The sequence below is a fragment of the Dipodomys merriami genome, unplaced genomic scaffold (genome assembly GCF_024711535.1).
Source record: "Dipodomys merriami isolate MVZ:Mamm:240054 unplaced genomic scaffold, mDipMer1.0.p SCAF_208, whole genome shotgun sequence".
Classification (NCBI taxonomy): Eukaryota; Metazoa; Chordata; class Mammalia; order Rodentia; family Heteromyidae; genus Dipodomys; species Dipodomys merriami.
In genome coordinates, this window is record NW_027203471.1 from 1,597,492 (window position 1) to 1,610,712 (window position 13,221).

At 37.6% G+C, this 13,221-nt stretch overlaps 1 long non-coding RNA gene across 1 annotated transcript; it reads left to right on the top strand.

The window, feature by feature from the left end:
- Nucleotides 1-324: 324 nt before the first annotated feature.
- On the top strand, nt 325-11,905 carry LOC138833448 (uncharacterized). Its single transcript, XR_011373918.1, has 3 exons — nt 325-593; nt 6,603-6,653; nt 11,727-11,905. It is a non-coding gene; the product is annotated as an uncharacterized lncRNA (long non-coding RNA).
- Nucleotides 11,906-13,221: the final 1,316 nt, after the last annotated feature.

Here is a 13,221-nt window from a genome sequence, read left to right on the forward strand (position 1 = left end):
GTGTCCAGATCTTGAGTTTAAGGACCAGGATTGGCAACAAACAGACATACACAACAATCTGTGCAGCCATCCAGCTAAAGCAGGTTACTCTTTTGTCCCCAACTGCATTGGACAGAGTTCCCTGGGAAAAAAGGCTAGGCGAGCCGCTGTCATCTTGCTCTGCCCATACTGCTTGCATCACAGGATTACAGCCACACCCCATTCTTTCATATTCCTTTCTGACCAATGAGATACAAGAATGGTGACCACGCCCGCATTCCATGATGCGGGGGAGCACCAGGATTCCCTCTGTTTGTTTACAACACTACCAGAAGTTGAGGAAGGTAGAGGTGGTTGAGTGATCAGCAAGAGACTTGAGGAGAGTTTGGAGTATAGTAGGAAATTGATGCTCCCACCAGCACCCCACCTCCCTCCCCACTTCTTGCGGTGCTGGGTTTCAAACCTCAGGCAATGGAGCACTGCCAGCAGTCATAAGGCCCCAACCAGGTCCCTGCCCCTGGTCTTCTGCTCTGGGCCCATGTATCCACAATGCCACCTCCATCACTGCTCTTCCCACCTGGCACAGCTGCCAACAGCTTCTCTGAGCAGCACAGGTGAGTGGCTGCCCCAACACTACCCCTGCCGCTGGTCAGACACTCCACTGGGGTCCCCCTGACCCCCTGCTTGTTTCCTCTCCCTGGCTCTGAGGAGCCACCTTTCTGTCTTGGGCATTTCTGAGAAAGAGACTCAATAGAGACTCAGGCTGTGCTGGATCAGGGTACTCCTATCTGTGACAGGTATGCTCCACCAAGCATGGTCCTCTGTAGTTGGGATGGTAGACATGTAGCGCCATGCTCAGTTATTGGTTTAGATAGATTATCCCAAACTTTTAGTCCATGCCAGCAGATTCTTGACCACAGATGAAGTTCTGGATAGTGCCGAAACCATCAGACTTCAGTCTCCTCAGAGGACAGTTGTGAGGAAACAAGGGATTTATACAGAGGGTTCTGTGGAGCATGGCTAGGCACAGAGGGAGCATCCTTCAGATAAGGTTCTCGGCAATTCTGTGAGCATATGACAGGAAGATACCCGGAAAAGGCTCAGGTGGGGTCTGTTATTAATTGTGCAACAGGTGTGGGATTATGAAACAAAACATGGCTCTCATCATTACCCTATCCCCATGAGGAAGGGGATCCTTCACTCTGTTGAGTTTTGCAGCTGAGGAAACAGATGCACGGAGAAGCTGGGTGACCTACTTATGACCTCAAGGTCACAGGAAGCTCAGCCTGACTTCTCTACCATGCTCCTTGGGACAATGGGTGCTATTCAGTCCACTTGATGTGGTGGGAATCACTTCTTGTCAGTTGTGGGTCTTGAACTCTAGGCCTGGGCGCCGTTCCCAAGCTCTTCAGATCAAGGCTAGTGCTCTACCACTTGAGCGCACTTCCGGTTTTCTGGTGGTTGTTTGAAGATAAGAGTCCCACAGACGTTTCTGCCCGGACTGGCTATGAACCATGATCATCATATCTCAGCCTCCTGTGTAGCTAGGATTAGAGTTCTGAACCACTGGCACCCAACTTAAGCATAATTCTGATTTTCTTTCTTCGTCTCTCACATAGTAACTGGTTGAATGTTTTCTGGATGAGGTGGCCCAGTGTCCCTATGTGCCTGGAACCCAAGGTAGCCCTCTCATTCAGGAAGTGGGCTGTGGGTCAGGAGCTGTCTAGCTCAGACTGTTGAAACAGCTCCATGACGTAAGCCCCTCTGTGCCCTGGCTAGACCATGATGGTTATTCATTTTCCATCCAACCTTTCTGGACTTATTGTATTGTATTGTTTTTTACATCATTTTCTAGCACCTGGCCAAAATTATGATATAGTTATGGAATGAAAATGTAATGCCATCTTAAGAAAGTCATTTAGGGCTTTGTGAATGTGGCTTCATGGTACATTGATTGCCTAACATGCATGAAACCCTGGGTTCAATTCCCCATTACCACATAAACAAAAAAAACTGGAAGTGGTGCTGTGCCTCAAGTGGTAGAAGGCTAGCCTTGAGCAAAAAAAGAAAGACAGAAAGACAGAAAGAAAGGAAAATAGAGAAAGAAAGAATGAAAGAAAGAAAGAAAGAAAGAAAGAAAGAAAGAAAGAAAGAAAGAAAGAAAGAAAGGAAGGAAGGAAGGAAGGAAGGAAGGAAGGAAGGAAGGAAGGAAGGAAGGAAGGAAGGAAGGAAGGAAGGAAGGAAGAAAGCCCTGGGTTTCCCTTATTTGCAATAACTAGTGTATGTCTGAGTCAAGCAGAAATGATCAGATAAGTTGCTGTTAGGGAAATGAACCCTAAGATATGTATTTAAATGTTTTTTTCTTTCATGTGATTTTTTCTAACACATTTACAAAATTATTTCTTGGTTGTTTTGTATTTCCCTCACCCAGAGTATAACCCTTGCTTTCACTGTACTTGATAATGATATAATTTGTGGAGGGGAAGGGAAAAAACACGTCATTTAAATAGGGATACAGGTGGACCCATTGCAACAATGAGATATGCAAGTCGTTATGTCAAAAACGAACTTTACAACTTTGGTGGGGGGGATGGGAAGGAGGATTGGGTCTGGGGGCAGGTGGAGGATGGGAGGGGGTCAGAAGGGGAACCAAAGGAGGAGGATACAATGCTTGATAAGAAATGTACTCATCTTGCCCCTGTAATTGTAACCCTTCTCTACAGTATTTTCACAATATAAAAGAAAAAACTAGTAAATGCAAAATAAAGAATCCCTACTTTGAATATATAATTGCTCCTTCCAAACTGAAACCTGACAGTAGTCCCTAATTCATGAATTTTACTTATAATAATGTTTTGATAAAAAAAGGTTTGGTCATTAGGTCACAGCAATTAATGCCAGTAATGTGCTTAGATTTCAGGTGAAGATTAATTCTGGAAATTCAAAGATTCCAGGATTTTGTGTGGTCACTGCTAATCACAAAGAGAAGTGTAATCTAAGTGACATTTGGAAACCTTTTTGGTCAGTGACTGCAAAAAAAGGCAGAGGCTAATTAACAGTTGTGACACAAGAGAAAAAATAACTCCAGATGGAAGGAATAAATGATAGTAACTAAGGTATATCAGAAATTGTTCTTGAAAACAATTTTGGTTATTGAAGAACTAGTTTTCAACTAGGCTTATTCCTCATTGCCTTTAGCATTCTAAATCTCTTAGGCTAGTTATTAATCTCTGTGTGATAAATGTATCTCTTTCTATGCTGTTCTTTCATACTCGATATCCTTTGCTTTCTAAAAATCTGTCTTTCTATATTTCTCTATGAACATTTCCTGATACTAAATACACCAATACAGATGGTAGAGGATGTTAATGGAGGGATCCCATAGCTAATGAGTCATTAATGTAACAGAATGGAAAAGGAGGACATATTATTGCTACCTCAAATTTTCTGAAAAGCTGCAATGGCATCATTTGGTTCAAATTTCCATTGTTTGTCTACATAGTGTCATTCAGTGCACATAAATGCAAATATGAGCCAGGTGCTGGTGGTTCACGCCTGTAATACTAGCTACTCAGAATGTTGAGACCAGAGGATTGTGGTTGAAAGACAGCCTGGTCAGGAAAGCCCATGAGACCCTTATCTTCAATTAAGCACAGGAAACCCGGAAGTGGTTCTGTAGCAAAAGTAGTAGAGCACTCAACTTGACCTGAAGAGCTGATGGACAGCGCCCAGGATCAGAGTTCAAGCCCCATGACCAACAAATAAAGTGAAAGATGACTTTGTTTCCCCCAAAGGAACGACAAAATTAATAATTTTCCCAAGCAGAAAAATAAATTCCAAAATGATTCAATGCACCTACTTTTGCTGAATTACTTACTTTATGGCTTCTTTGCTGGACATATTCTCTACTTTTAAAAATAGTCAAATATTAGCTTTACAAAAAAATTCATCAAATATTAGTTATTTCAAAAGAGAAGTCTATTCAGTTGATGTCACTTAGCTTTCTTACTATCTTAGTTCAAAGCTAACCCAGGCAGGATAGTCTCTCAAATTCATTTTTAATTAAACACCAAAAAAGCACAAGTAGAGTTTTGGCTCAAGCAGTTGAGTACTAGCTTTGGGGGCAGGTGGGCAGGAAAGAAAATTGTTCAGGGACAGGGTCCAGCTTCTGGGTACAAGCCCCAGAACCAGCACAAACGAACCAAACAAGCAAACAAAAAAACCCAGATATTTCTTTGGGACCCTCCTTAAAGGAGTACTCAATTGATAAGAGGCTCCTTTTGGTGATCATACTCACTGGATCCTGCTTTTCTGGAATCCTTATTGCTCTGGAGAACTCAGGACCAGACTAAAGAAATTGATAACTGACTCCTGCAAATAGAGATTCCTCTCAGGGGTGAAATATCCATCCATAAAGCATTTTAAACCTCCATGTCTTTGTTTCTTTGCAGTAGAACACTTTTTAAACAACGTTATTTCCTTTTGTTCTATGATGGCTTTCAAATGGCACATTATTTTTGTAATACTCTCAACTAGAACTTTACAGAAAAGTTTTATATGAGTAAAGAACATATTCGAAAAAGTCAAGAACAGAGTTTCCTTCAAGCCTTGGGATTCTTTTCTTGTACAGTAAAAAGGAAAGCACAAGTTAACTTGAACTTTGTCATTCCTCTATGTTCCATTCCTCTCCTGGGATCAGTTTCCACATCCAGTTACCATTACTTCCAGTAACAATTGATGGTGCTGCTTGAGGTATAATAAATGTTTACTGGCTTCACTGAAATAACACAAGGACACCTTTGGACATGAGGTAACACGTGTTTCAGACAAAACTTAGTAAAGAGAAAATATGAAAATTATATTGCTTATAAATATATTATCCATGAGTATATTGAGTTCAAACTTTTTAAGGTCTCTGTAAGTTAAAGTCAATTGTAAATGGGAAGAAGGTTCTCAGATCATTCCTTTTGTGAGTGTATGTACAGCACATTATTTCCCGTGTATATGCATTAACAGTAAGGGAAACTATAGCAATAATAGGAGAAAGAGAAGTTCTGTGTTAAAGAATATGGGTTCAATACACTATAGAAGACTCTACAAATAAGACAACATTGAAACAATAAAGCCAAGTCCAGTATGTAGATTTATGGGAGTGATGTAGAGAAAGCATTACTCCTAGGTGGAACACGAAGTATGAAGCCACTCCCTTTCTAAATCACACTTGTTAATCACACAACTCTGTAGAAAGTAGAATGGAAGTATAATTCTGGTTCCAATGCAAGTCAGATATAAAAGCATGGACTTAAATGGAAAAAAAATCCATCTTGAGAGAACAGGGCTTATACTAGCAATGAACTGCTGGCTAAGATGATATTTCTTTTTCTTTCCTTATATATTTATTGTTGTTGGTGGTGGTCTTGGCACTTGAACTCTGGGCCTGGGCACTGTTCCTCTGCTATTCAGCTCAAGGCTAATGCTCTACCACTTGATCCACAGTGCAACTTCCAGTTTTCTTGTAGTTAATTGCAGAAAAGTGTCTCCGGTACTTTCTTACCCGGGGTGGCTTTGAACCCCAATCCTCAGATCTCACCACCACTCAGCTTACGATCACATTTCTAACAGTGTACACTCAGGATATGTAATGGGTATATTAATCTATCTTTATTTGAATTCTTGAGTTAAAAACCTCGGCTACAGCATAGACTTTACACTCACAAAAATGTTTATAGCTTAAAAGTTGATACTTCTGGAGAAATAAAACCTAAGAATGTAATGGAGTCTGGGAAGTTCAGTTTGCAACCAGCTAGGCTAGAACAGTCTTTGCAACAGTACCTATAATTGAGGAGCCAAAAGCTGTATTGGAAGAATGGCTCAGGTGATGGAATACCAGTCATGAGCAAGATTTATGAATAAGAGCTTGAGGCTTTTGTGTACATATATACAAACATACACATACACACAGAGGCACTTATATGTGCACACACAAATGCACAAATGAAATGACTCTCATAATATGTAGAAAATTACAAAACAATAGAAAATATGTCCTGAGTAAGACTAGAATTATGTGATAATTTTTAATATTAGAAAGTCCTCAAGTTACTTTTTTCAAAAGTGTTTGAGAATATTACATAGGTAGGGACCAGAGATAGTAAGAGAGTCAAGTAATCATTATTAAAGGTATCGGATCCATTGAGGAATGAATCAGAGACCCCGCAGGTGCATCTGAAAATGTTCATATCCTGTGTCAAATGTTAGAAAATATTTGAAAATAGTACAGGAACAGTCTGAGCAGTGTAGTGGGTAATATCACTGGAGAAATTCAGAATTGGTAATCTGTATTTAGATTAAATAAAACAAGAAACTATGGCAGGGCAATGTGATATAAGCCTAGAATTCTAGCACTCAGACTAAAACAGAAGATTGGAGAGTGGAATTACATAGTGATACCTTCCCTGGACCAGGTAGTATAATTTTGTCTTAATAAAACAAACCAAACAAGAAAGGAATACACAGTTGGAATGCTGGGCTAATTTTGTCATTTTTTGCGAAGTCAAGTTTCCTATTGAAATGCAACTCATATATAATCCTCACTTGTGTTTTAAATTCTCTCTCCATTACAGAACATTCCTAGATGCAAAATGACTCATGATTACCTTCCAAAATTTGAGAAAGTAAGTAATCATCATTCTGTTGGATTCCAAAGAAATGATAAAGGATTACAAAGGCTTAAGCCTGGAGAAATAGCAAAGTTTATCTAATGTAGGACTTTGTAAATGTTGCTAAATTAGAATTGAGATTTAAAATAAATATTTTGGTTTTGTTTGTAATTTCATATTCTATTAGATATTTCAAAATTATTTTCTTTTTTTGTCAGTTGTGTGGCCTGAACTCTGGGGCTGCACACTGTCCCTCAGCTCTTCAGCTCAAAGCTAGTACTCTACCACTTGAGCCACAGCACCACTTCCGAGTTTTTTCGCTTATGTGGTGTGGAGGAATCGAACCCAGGGCCTCATGCCTGTAAGGCAAGCAGTCTACCACTGAGCCACCTTCCCAGCCCCAAAATTATTTATTATTTTTTTTTTTGTCGGTCGTGGGGTTTGAACTCTGGGCTTGGGCGCTGTCCCTCAGCTCTTCAGCTCAAGGCGAGCGCTCTACCACTTGAGCTACAGCGCCACTTCCGGTTTTCTGGTGGTTTATTGGAGATAGGAGTCTCATGGTCTCTCCTGCCCGGGCTGGCTTTGAACCGCGATCCTCAGATCTCAGCCTCCTGAGTAGCTAGGATTACAGGCGTGAGCCACCAGCGCCCGGCTCCCAAAATTATTTTTAAATAGATGGTTTAATTGACAAATTCACAAATGATTCTTGCAGTCTACTTGCCTAGAATATTCTTTCAAGAGAGATATAATTAGAAATTAGTTAATAGATAATTCCAACAATTCATGTATAAAATGATAATGTGAATAATGTAGACAGAGTTGCCAAGAAATGCATGATATTAATTTATAAATTTATCAAAAGCAATTTTTTGAAGCTTTGGTATAGCATAGTATGAGGAGAATAATTGTGTGACATCTTTTTCTTCTACCTATGTAACACAGGAAGCAATTCCCTTAATTATGTGCCTCTGTATACAATGAGAAAAATGCTAGATTGGGGGTTTGTTTTCATTTTTTTGTTTTATTGGTTTGTCCTAGTGCTTGAACTCTGGTCCTGGACACTGTCTCTGAGCCTGTTCATGCTCAAGGCTTGTGCCCTACCATTTCAATCTCAGTGCCACTTGTGTCTGGCTTTTGCTGAGAAGTTTATTGGAGATAAGCATCTAAGGAACCTTCCTGCCTGGGTTTGCTTTGAACTGTAACATTGCGCTCTTAGCATCCTGAATATCTATGGTAATTAAAAAAAAGTATAAATATAAATAATATTTGCAAATGGTCTGATCTCAAGAATACTAGGGGTGGGAAAATGATGCAACCCAGTTTATTGTGGTGTTCTTTCCAGAACATGGAGGGCATCACATTAGCAGAGGTGTAGTATTTTTCACAATAAAGATAAGCTATTAGTGTTGTAAATTAAGGGAACCTTTGAGGTGCACCCTACACCTTGGAAACTGTTGGGATATGATGACTTTATGGCATAAGTCTTCGGATTGATGGTCACATAAATAATAGCTTACCCTGATAAACAATTGCTTACTCTTGAAAAATTAATTATTACAGATGCTTCATAGTTTTATCCTTTACCAGAATGTGGCTATTTTTCTGTTTATTCCTCAATCTGTAGCAACCCATTGGAATATGAATCTATTGCAGAATTACATAACATGCAAACAGGTATTCTTTTGAATCTCTCAGGTAGGAATGTTCAGAATTTGAAAATGAGTAGATATTAGTCATAGGAATTTTGAAAAACACATATATTCTGTCCTCTTAACAACTTATTTACTTTTAAAAGTTATGGGTTTCCATTGAATGAAACTGTTTACTGTTTTTGTATGAGAAAGTTTAAATTTATTCTTTTTTCAAAATATTGGCAAGTATATTGTGAAAATATTGTCTAGTTGGATAACATTCAAGTTGATGGCCCTCTGATTAAAAAGGTGTAATTAATTCAAATTTAATGCCAAATAGTATTGATTTTTAAAAGTTACTAAAAATAATAATATTTACTATACCAATACAGTGAAATTTTATTTCATGTCGCTTATTTATTTAATTTAATTTTCTTGTCAAAGTTATGTACAGTGGAGTTACAGTAATTGTAAGGTAGTGAATACATAACGTTTCAAACTTGTTATCCCCTTTCTCATTTTTCTCAGTTTTACGTCACCACAATACCCCTCACAAGTTGTAATGTACATTTTCATCATATTGTCTTGAGAGCATTGCTATTGCATTGGTTTGCCCTTTGTCGTATTTCTCAACATTTTGTTGTTCCTATTCCTTTCCGTAATTAAGGTAAATGTATACCAGTACACAGGGTATCCAAATCAAATACAGCAGGGAATAAACCATAGGGAAAAATGTCAAAAGAAAATAGAAGTCACATAATACATTAAAAACAACAACCGCAAATAAAAATCTCTGTTTCCATATCTTGGATTTTATTTTGCTTAGCATCAGCATATATGGTCATATATATAACATAACAAAGTCCCTGGAAAATAATAGTTGCATGGACATGATATCATGAAAACAACATTTTAACTGTTTAATATGGTAAAGATGGAATTAGGATTGGTGAATTCGCGATTCTGTTAAAGGAATTTCAAAAGAGTTTTAAAGTTATGACAGGTAAATTTTAATTGTTCAAACTTTTTAACAATTTAGCCTATTAAAAAAATAAAATTGCCTGGGAGAATAGCCTTTCATGCAAAGAAATCCATGGAGACTTAGCTGAGAGGGAGTGATGTGGGTGAAGATGGCTCTTTTTCACACTAAACAGACAAACCTCACAAACCTTGCTGTAATTCCTGTAGGTTACCTTGAGAATTTTCCTTACCCAAAAAATATACTCTTACTGTGTGAAACAAGGTTGTAGTGGAATTTAAATTCAAAGTTCTTTAAAAAAAGACATCAAAGCCGGGCGCTGGTGGCTCACGCCTGTAATCCTAGCTACACAGGAGGCTGAGATCTGAGGATCGCGGTTCAAAGCCAGCCCGGGCAGGAGAGACCGTGAGACTCCTATCTCCAATAAACCACCAGAAAACCGGAAGTGGCGCTGTAGCTCAAGTGGTAGAGAGCTCGCCTTGAGCTGAAGAGCTGAGGGACAGCGCCCAGGCCCAGAGTTCAAGCCCCACGACCGACAAAAAAAAAAAAAAAAAAGACATCAAAATTGTGATTTGACCTTTACTTACTAAACAGTAATTCTCTGAAAAAGATAATTGTGTTCAAACTATTTAGGGGAAAGTGCCCTCCACAATGAAAGAAGATATTGGGTTTACACTTTTCTGTTTATAATACTTTCCACAATGTCTTTGCATATAAAGCACTGAAACACAGAAAAAAAATCTGATTGGATACTTCAAACGAATGATTTCACATTTCTAAGTGGCTCAAAAATATAATATCATTATTAACATGAGACTGTGAAGACTTCTCTTATTACATAAGCCAAAAAGTTTTGGGATCAGAAAAGAAGAGCAAATGGAAAAAGTAAGAAAACAGTATTCTTCGAAGCCCTAGATAAGCGTATTAGCTTCAGCAATGGAGGGAGGCCAAAACTTTTTAAAATAGATTGTCTTAATATTTTACCTACATAAAGTGGTTTTACAGAGCCTATTTGTCTCACTTCAATGCACACTAGATCGAATGAAGACATAAAAATAAGTTCCACATCCAAATAAAATAGTTTTAAAAGAGAAACCATGAAGACGTAGCAGTGGGGGAGGTCTTATAGTCATTCCACTTCACTAGACTTTAACCCAAGAAGCTGTGATTAATTGGAAATCAGGTAAGAGCTAAGAGGAGGACATAGAAATAGGTCATCGAAGTATTGTCCTTTGTAACAGACACTGTCATCCAAGGTATCGGTGATTTAACTCTATTCTTCTCCATACATCTTGTTAAGCAAATGCAAGACCAAGAGAAAAATAATCTATTGAAGTAATTTTGAAAAGAATAACTTCACTGTTCCTGATATGGTATCTAACGAGAGTCTTAAGTGAGAAGATAAAAGTGGAGTATTCTTCGGTTTCCTCTAAGCATCTTGTTAGCAAATTATATCTTTGAGGTTAGAAGTAATTGAACCAAAAAGTGGTGGAGTACTTATTTTTGTGGGCACTTTAGACATAAGAATACTTTCAAGGTAAAAGAAAAAACAGTATAGCTAAATATTTGTGATCACAGCTTCTTGGACTGTTTTTTTGGAGAAAAGGTTTTACCTGAGAGTTTGTCCTCATTATCATAGATGTTGGGTTTTCGTGGCAACCAAATGCAAGAGGGAAGTTTAATGGACTCGCTTGGACAAATAAACAGCATAATAGAAAAAATGGCAAATAATCTTTAGTGAATTACTTTGACCGATTATTTTGCCAGAACAAAGAAGGAAAGATATAATTCAAAATCACTTGACTGAAAAGTATGAAAAAGAGTAGTAAAGAGAGATGAGAGAAAACATAGAGGACTGTTTTCTCTCCAACAGAGTAATGGGTTTTGATCTTGTTTCTTCCATTCTATATTCACCAGCTATCAAATGTATCTCAGGACTGGAATATCCAGTTCAGACAAAGAGATCTCCCATTAGAAAATATTTGCTGCAGATGTAGGTGATTTATAACCTTAGACAATCTATTAAAATCTGTTCAAAATTCTCCCCTACCCCAAACTGCCCTCTTTGAACAGTTGGTTTGCTTTTCCCATACTGCCCTTGATTAACTATTTAATATTTTGAGAGGTCATATTCATACTCTGTAGAGTTTGCTGTTTGGTTGTGATTTTTATGTGTTTGATTTTTGTTGTGCTTTTAACTAAATTTCAAAAGGTTGTGCAATTGTGTTACAATTAAATATGTCCATGTAATTGTCCAATGCTCCTGGATCAGAGTCACTCCTTCTATCATTCTCAACCAACTCCTTCTCCAAGATTTATTTCAGATTTACCACTTCCTTTATCACATGTGTACATTGAGTATTCTAGTTGTGCTTGCCACTTTTTCATTTTTCATTCATTCTGTTTTTACTAATATTCTTCTCTGGTTTCAACTTCTTGATAGTCATTCTGTTAAATTGTCTGTTCATACTTTGACAGGTTTATATACATTCTATGGCATTTCAATCCTGCATATACTTGAACTGATATCAGCTTATATTTCCATAATTAATCCATCTGCAATAACAATTTGCAAGACTGGAGACGTGAAGCACCTAGACATGATTTTATTCTCATCCATTTGGAAGATTAATCTTTATTCAACAAGAAAGTTTAAAAACGGCTTAGAATGTTTTCCTAACTACCAGTTTTTATAAATGGCTTTGTACAATGGTTTGTGATTATTTTACTTTACATGGGATAATATTCTCTACTACGTATAACTTTTGGGAAAAGAAGAAAACTAAAATTTATTACTGTGGAGGAATATGATAGAAATAGAAGACAGATTTTATGTTTGTCACATCTCTCATGAGTACCCATATTCAAGACTTAAAGTCAAATTTCTTAAGGAAAACATCAAACAACATGATAAGGCAACTATTCGTGATCTTTTAAAATGTACTTTATTATTTGATGAAATTTACTTTATTAGCTAATGTTTAGGCTTGAAATATGGGAGGCTGATCTAGGTAACACATTTCTGGAAGGCATCTACTGAACAACACAAATGGTCGGGGCTACTATTTCTATAATTTAAGGAATGGTTGAACCTGTTTGGTATTAGTGCAGGATAATAAATCAACTCTATTGTAACTTGTTCCTTCCACTTGAAAAACTTGTAATGTTACTAAGTATCTAATCGTCAAATGTCATTTTGGCGAATGTGCCTTTAAAAAGTTTATTTGAGGGGCTGGGAAGGTGACTCAGTGGTAAAGCACTTGCTGGCATGCATGTTTTTCTGAATTATATTTGACTTCTAAGTCAAGTTTTCCTATCCTTGGTAGAAAAATTATGGATCTATCCTTCCAGGAACTATTTTTTGGCCTATTTATACTGGACTGAAATCTTTCATTAATCATTAGGAGAGGGGTATTAAAAATATTCTTGTGACATTTGTGATCTTGTTCACTAATATGGGCTGGTCATCTGTAAATTGAAAGTGTGAATTACAGTAGTTTCTCTCAGATTTTGTGATCTCATCTTTCATTTTAAGTTGCCTTGCATTTCACAATTGCTTACTGCTAAATCCTGTGTAATTGGGGCCCTGAATTATTATAGGAAATGAGGAGTTGAGATGAGTCTTCAATTACTTTCTGTTGGCATGTGGCATGGGCCTAGGTGTGAATACTTGCCCTTCTTATCTGATGATACAGATAACTAGGACCTAGGATCCTAGGACGTGTGGATCCTGTAGAAGAATAATACCTTTTGGACATCATATCAGCAAAATTTGGGTATGATCAGAAATATGGGGAAAACCATTCTGAGTCCAGCGAGTTAAAACAATATACAGAGCAGCAGAGTAAAATCCCTTACAGATTAAAGGAAAACAACATTTTTTTTTACCATGTGAATTCAGGAGACTAAGAACACTTAGAAGGTATCACAAGTTTATATCGAAGACATTGCAATGATACTTCTTATATTCTAA